Raw genomic sequence first — 6,614 nt, 5'->3', positions numbered from 1 at the left:
TATTTCAAAGAAACAGTAAATGTAGTTGCCAAACGGTATACGTTTTTTCGTACAAAACGTACGGCCGGTCAGACTAACAGGGAGTGGGTAGCAACTTTGCAAGGACTTACTAGAGACTGCGCGTTTGCCTGTGAATGTGGCCTCCCATATTCAGATACTATGGTGCGTGATGCAATTGCACAGAACGTTTCTGATGTTCGCATAAGGGAACAGATTTTGAAACTAGTTAATCCCTCCCTGCAACAAGTGATAGACATATTGGACAGGCAAGACACACTTGACTTTGCTCAGGCATCATTTGAAACTTCGCCAGCAGTGTGTCACGTTAATCGGCCCGCCGGGCCCGCTGCACGGGACGCTAAGCGGCCCTCGCGCCCGACTTCGCAGCGGCCGCCTCGCTGGCAACCACGTGCGCCGCGTAAGCAAGCAAATGCAGTGAAATCTTGCCCGCGGTGTGCAACTAGACATTCGCGTGAAAATTGCCCGTCACGCCAAGCTATTTGCTTTTACTGCCAAAAGAAAGGACATGTACAAAGTGTTTGCCAGAAAAAGCTTAGGTCAGACAATCACACAAATTCCAGGCCCTTTGCTTCGCGCCGGAATCGAACCCAGGACAATCAGGCTCGGGGACCTTCACCCATGGACATCCATGTAGTACATTCCCACCCGTCCAGTGACACTTTAGCTAACAGTGACTGTGTTCGTCCCACCCAAAGTGTGCGTCGACGTCGCCGGAAATCCCGTAAAGTTGCAAGTGCTTCTGGACCTGTATCAGTTCAAATTGCACGAGACAGTCGCTCTTGTCGTCAACAAGACAATAAACTTTTTGTGGACTTCGACTTTGCAGGAAAAGTGATACCATTCCAGCTCGATACCGGAGCTGCAGTTTCATTGATTAATCACGACACGTACAAACAACTGGGCGCCCCGCCATTGCGTGCCGCAAATGTTACGTTAACTGGTTACTCAGGACAGCATATACCTGTGTTAGGACAGTGCAGCCTTCTTGCAACATACAAGGGACGGACAAAACTTGTGTCATTTTATGTTCTTCGTTCCTCTAGTGCAGTGAACTTGTTTGGTTTAGATTTGTTTCAATTGTTTAATTTGTCTATAGTAAATCTGGTCCTATCAGTGAATCAGACTGTGCCTTCCGCCAGTGTTTCTAGTCTTTGTGAAGAATTTGCAGACATTTTTGCACCGGGCCTTGGTTGCGCTAAGAACTATGAAGCGCATTTGGAACTGAAAGACAACGCGCAACCGAAATTTTTCAGAGCGCGCAATGTTCCCCACGCATTGCGTGATGAGGTCGCAAGAACATTGCACGATTTAGAATCTCAAGGTGTCATTGAACGTGTGCAGGCTTCTCTCTGGGCCTCACCCTTAGTAATTTTGCCAAAACCTTCCGGACAATTGAGACTTTGTGTGGACTTCAAGGCCACTGTGAATCCACAACTTGTGACTGCTACTTTTCCTTTGCCCCGCCCGGAAGATCTTTTTGACAAACTGTGCCCGGGAAAATATTTTTCAAAATTGGACCTAGCAGATGCGTACTTGCAGATACTTGTGGACGAGGAATCCCAGCGCGTCTTAGTGGTCAACACGCATCTTGGCTTGTATCGCTTCAAAAGACTGCCATTCGGGTGTGCATCCGCCCCTGCTTTGTTTCAGCAATATTTACAAACTATTTGTGCGTCGGTCCCTACTGCTGCGAACTATCTGGACGATATTGTGATCTCAGGAAAGACAGAAGCCGAACATTTGCAGAATCTCCGAACATTATTTCAGGTATTGCGTCAGAATGGTCTTCGCTTGAGGAAGGACAAATGTGTGTTTTTTGCTCGTGACTTACCGTACCTGGGGCATGTCATAAATGCCCAAGGTATACATCCGAGTCCGGAGCACCTTCGTGCCATTCAGGACTTGCCGTCACCGCAGAACTTAAAACAGCTACAGAGTGTGCTGGGTAAGGTAAATTATTATTCACAGTTTGTGCGCAATGCTTCTTCCATTTCAGCTCCGCTTCATCGCTTACGCCGTAAAGGTGTTCCGTTCGTCTGGACGACGGCATGCGAACGCGCCTTTCGCCAGTTGAAATCGGCGTTACTTTCCAATACTTGCCTGACGCCATTCGATCCCCGAAAACCCCTTTTGTTGATGGTAGATGCATCGGATTTCGGGATCGGTGCTGTGCTTGCGCACAAGGATGGCTCGCATGATCGCCCTATTGCCTTTGCGTCAAAATTGCTCTCATCTGCGCAAAGAAATTATTCACAAATAGAGAAAGAAGCTTTAGCTCTAGTGTTTGGTGTTACCAAGTTCCATGACTTCTTGTATGGTCGTCACTTTACAATCATCACGGACCACAAACCTTTGACATCGCTTTTTCATCCGAACAAGCCTGTACCTCCACGTACAGCGCAGAAATTCATTCGCTGGTCTCTTTTTCTCTCGCAGTACCGCTACGATATCTTGTATCGGTCCACTGCTAAGCACGGCAACGCTGATGCGTTGTCCCGTTTGCCTGTTGCTGAGGATAAAGCATTCGATTCTTCCGAACTTGCTTGCATGTTCATTGATTCGGAAGCCGATGACGTGGTCGAATCGTTTCCGATTGATTTTCGTCGTGTAGCTACTGCCACAGCTGCTGACCCTGTCCTAGCTCCCCTCGGACCGAATGGCCGGGTGCGGGTGGCACAGCCTCGCCTGTTGTTAGGCTCCCCACCTCATCGCATACGTCAACATGGGGTCCTCCCCACGGCGGGCGGAAGCCTTATCTCACGACCGTTCGCCGATTTGCGGGGGAGGAATGTGGTGTCACCGCTAGACACCACACTTGCTAGGTGGTAACTTAAATCGGCCGCGGTCCTGTAGTACATGTCGGACCCGCGTGTCGCCACTGTGTATTCGCAAACGTAGCGCCACCACAGGGCAGGTCACAAGACACGGACTTGACCTCGCCCCAGTTGTACGGACGACATAGCTTGCGACAAGACGTATCACGTCTTCCTCTCATTTGCCGAGAGACAGATTAAATAGCCTTCAGCTAGTCCATCGCTACTACCTAGCAAGGCGCCATGTGTATCATTGCTAATTGCTTACTACTATGCAAGAGATGTATTTCAACAAGAACAAGACTACATTAAAGTTAAGTATATTAAAATCTCTCTTCTTTTCTTTATAGTTTTCATCCAGTCTCCTGTTTCAGAATTTACGCCCGTCTGCGTTAGTTTCGCGTGCACCTATCCACTCATTGTGTCGAGACCTTAGGGAATCGACACAACAATATCGATTCGTTCGTTTGCGGTACACGGACCCTTACTTCTAATTGATACGTTTATCCTTCTCCATCATCCGTGAAATTTTGTAACATCAGCACGGAATCACCCCATATACACATACATTTACAAGGGCCGCCGTCTGTTACTTTGACAATCAGTAGCGGACGACGTATCCGGAGATGGGTTCCTATGTAAGACTTGATCTACTAAGTCCCCTCTACAGCCTCTAGAAGTGTGTAACATGAACTGTGAACTCCCTGTATAATAACAATCACAAATAGGCACTTGACATTATCTGTAGGGTTAACTATCCACACTGATTATTTAACGTCATACTCCAAAATTCAATCAATAAATGTTACATATAACATCATGAATTTGCTAGAAAACCGAATCCTCTTAGACATGCAAGTAACTGGAACTAAGCTAAGTGTAGATGTCACCAATCCCTTTCTGACAGTGCAAAATATGTGTAGATTCAACATTTATTTGGTAGTTAATCGAGTATTTATTCACTTGGCCGTTATTAAAGGCGCTCTTAATTTAACTGTAGTGCTAAGTATGTGAATTTTGAGAGCATCACTGCAAACAACATTTGGACGCTCACTGCAAGCCGATCGGGTTTTTTTATGTATAATTATAAACGGATGTTACGTTTATTGGTACTGATGAGGATGTGTGTGAAAATGATAATTTTATAGTTTAACAATGAAGTAGTATACTTTGAAGAGCCTGCGAGGAAAGAAATGAGTGGTAAAGAAAAGTGCACCTCTCAGTATGTTAACTAAAGGCTTAAATTATTGTCAACTTGAATGTTAGTCAATTTTCTGAAATTCTGAGACTTACGTGGTAGCATGGTGCGGTGCAAGTATATTGAGGCTCAAGTGACGGCACACTCGTGATCTGTCTCAGTTTGTGACTCACCGAAGTACTTACTACGAGTGCCTGCTGGAATGTAATGCCTCCCAATTTTTTCATGTAAAAACTCTTAGAGCTCTTAAAATAAAACAAACGTTATTAACATTCTACGTCTTTACTCTTCATTCATTCAGGTGAGTCGGCAGCAGCAATTTTGTATTTTACAGGTGGTCGTCTCTGAAAAATCAGCTTGGGACTTAGAATAGTTCCCTGCTGCTTCGATTATCGGATTTGGCGATGAGCTGGTACTTAAACGATTTTGAAAAAATGGTTCAAATGGCTCTGAGCACTATGGGGCTTAACTGCTGAGGTCGCGCGGCTCCAGACTGTAGCGCCTAGAACCGCTCGGCCACTCCAGCCGGCAAACGATTTTGCAATTGTCTGAGCAGCACTAGGGACTTATGTACGGCGCTTCTAAATATGTTAATATTTTGTGTGCTTATTACAGGGTATTATTTCGAGATATTTCACTCTGTTACTTGTAGAATATCTCTTAGATTGCAGCGAAGCTCATTCGCTTAGAGAGTTTTCATTTACGTGCCAGTTAAATAAACAGTTAATAAACACTTAAAGTAGTAAAGGAGTTTTGCTATTTGGGGAGCAAAATAACTGATGATGGTCGAAGTAGAGAGGATATAAAATGTAGACTGGCAATGTCAAGGAAAGCGTTTCTGAAGAAGAGAAATTTATTAACATCGAGTACAGATGTAATTGTCAGGAAGTCGTTTCTGAAAGTATTTGTATGGAGTGTGGCCATGTATGGAAGTGAAACATGGACGATAAATAGTTTGGACAAAAAGAGAATGGAAGCTTTCGAAATGTGGTGCTACAGAAGAGTGCTGAAGATTAGATGGGTGGACCACATGACTAATGAGGAGGTACTGAATAGAATTGGGGAGGAGTTTGTGGCACAACTTGACAAGAAGAAGGGACCGGTTGTTAGGATATGTTCTGAGGCATCAGGGGATCACAAATTTAGCATTGGAGGGCAGCGTGGAGGGTAAAAATCGTAGAGGGAGACCAAGAGATGAATAAACTAAGCAGATTCAGAAGGATGTAGGTTGCAGTAAGTACTGGGAGATGAAGAAGCTTGCACAGGATAGAGTAGCATGGAGAGCTGCATCAAACCAGTCTGAGGACTGAAGACCACAACAACAACAAATAAACAGTTGGTTAATGGAGTATTCTAGCAGATGATCGCGTATACGAAAGCCCAACTGCGCTGGCTATTTTTCATACGTTTAATTACTCCTCCCGCACAGGTCATGAAGGCCCAATGGTACCGACTGGCCGCCATGTCATCCTCAGCCCACAGGCGTCACTGCATGCGGATACGGAGGGGCATGTGGTCAGCACACCGCTCTCACGGCCGTAGGTCAGTTCCCGAGACTGGAGCCGCTACCTCAATCAAGTAGCTCCTCAGTTTGCCACACAAGGGTTGAGTGCACCCCGATTGCCAACAGCGCTCAGCATACCGGATGGGCATCCACCCAAGTGCTAGCCAAGCCCGACAGCGCTTAACTTGGGTGATCTGACGGGAACCGGTGTTACCACTGTGGCAAGACCATTGGCTATATGTTTAATTAGTTGTCCATTTACTTCCACTATTTGTTGTATGGCCACCATTCATAATATGTCACTTAATTTATCCGTATATTTTTGGTGTTGGCTAACACCATTGAACCTTGTTGGCTGACACCATTGAGCCTTTGCGAATCCAATCATTCAGTTATCATTTGTACCCGGAGTTCCAGGAGGAATGGTCAGTATTCATGGGTATGAAAGGAAATCTAATTTGGAGGAATGAACTTCATACGGACACATGCACTGTTACCAATGGTGTCCCAGATAGAACACCGCTTGGTGCTGCATGATAAGGAATATACTGATAGGTCCAGTCATTTTAGGCATTTCGCCGCAGGGACTCCAGTATACTTCTAGCATGTCGCAGACAATTCACATTTTACTAAATGTGAGAGGTAACAACCCAACTTTACGCACCCTAATCGCTAGATTGTATACAATTTAATTGGCACCAAGATTGCCAGACCTTATGCCATTATATTTTTGCTTATGTTTTTGGATGAAATCTGAGGTGTCAAACGAAAGGTGAATCCGCGAGATGAACTACTTTATCACATCATGGACGTTCATGCCTGCATTATGGAACTTGCAGAGGCACTCGGATAAGCAACACATGTTCTCCCAAGAGTGCCCAAATGCACTGAAATTGTCGGTGGGATATTTGAATATTTATTGCGAACTGTACAAGAGCTGTAATGTGACGTGTACTATAATTCTTAGTGGAGAATGTGTTAAAAATTCTTATTTTTCAATTGATACTTTGTAAAAGGCATTTCATAGTATTTACTGACTGTTGTGCATCTGTACATGTGTAAACGGGATAATGTTCTG

The 6,614-nt window shown here is 45.0% G+C and overlaps 1 pseudogene; it reads right to left on the bottom strand.

The window, feature by feature from the left end:
- Positions 1–5,653: 5,653 nt before the first annotated feature.
- LOC126250002 (5S ribosomal RNA) lies at positions 5,654–5,771 on the bottom strand (annotated as a pseudogene).
- Positions 5,772–6,614: the final 843 nt, after the last annotated feature.

The sequence above is a fragment of the Schistocerca nitens genome, chromosome 3 (genome assembly GCF_023898315.1).
Source record: "Schistocerca nitens isolate TAMUIC-IGC-003100 chromosome 3, iqSchNite1.1, whole genome shotgun sequence".
In the NCBI taxonomy this organism is placed as follows: domain Eukaryota; kingdom Metazoa; phylum Arthropoda; class Insecta; order Orthoptera; family Acrididae; genus Schistocerca; species Schistocerca nitens.
The sequence above is the reverse complement of the archived record's forward strand: the minus strand, read 5'-3'. Positions and strand labels throughout refer to the sequence as shown.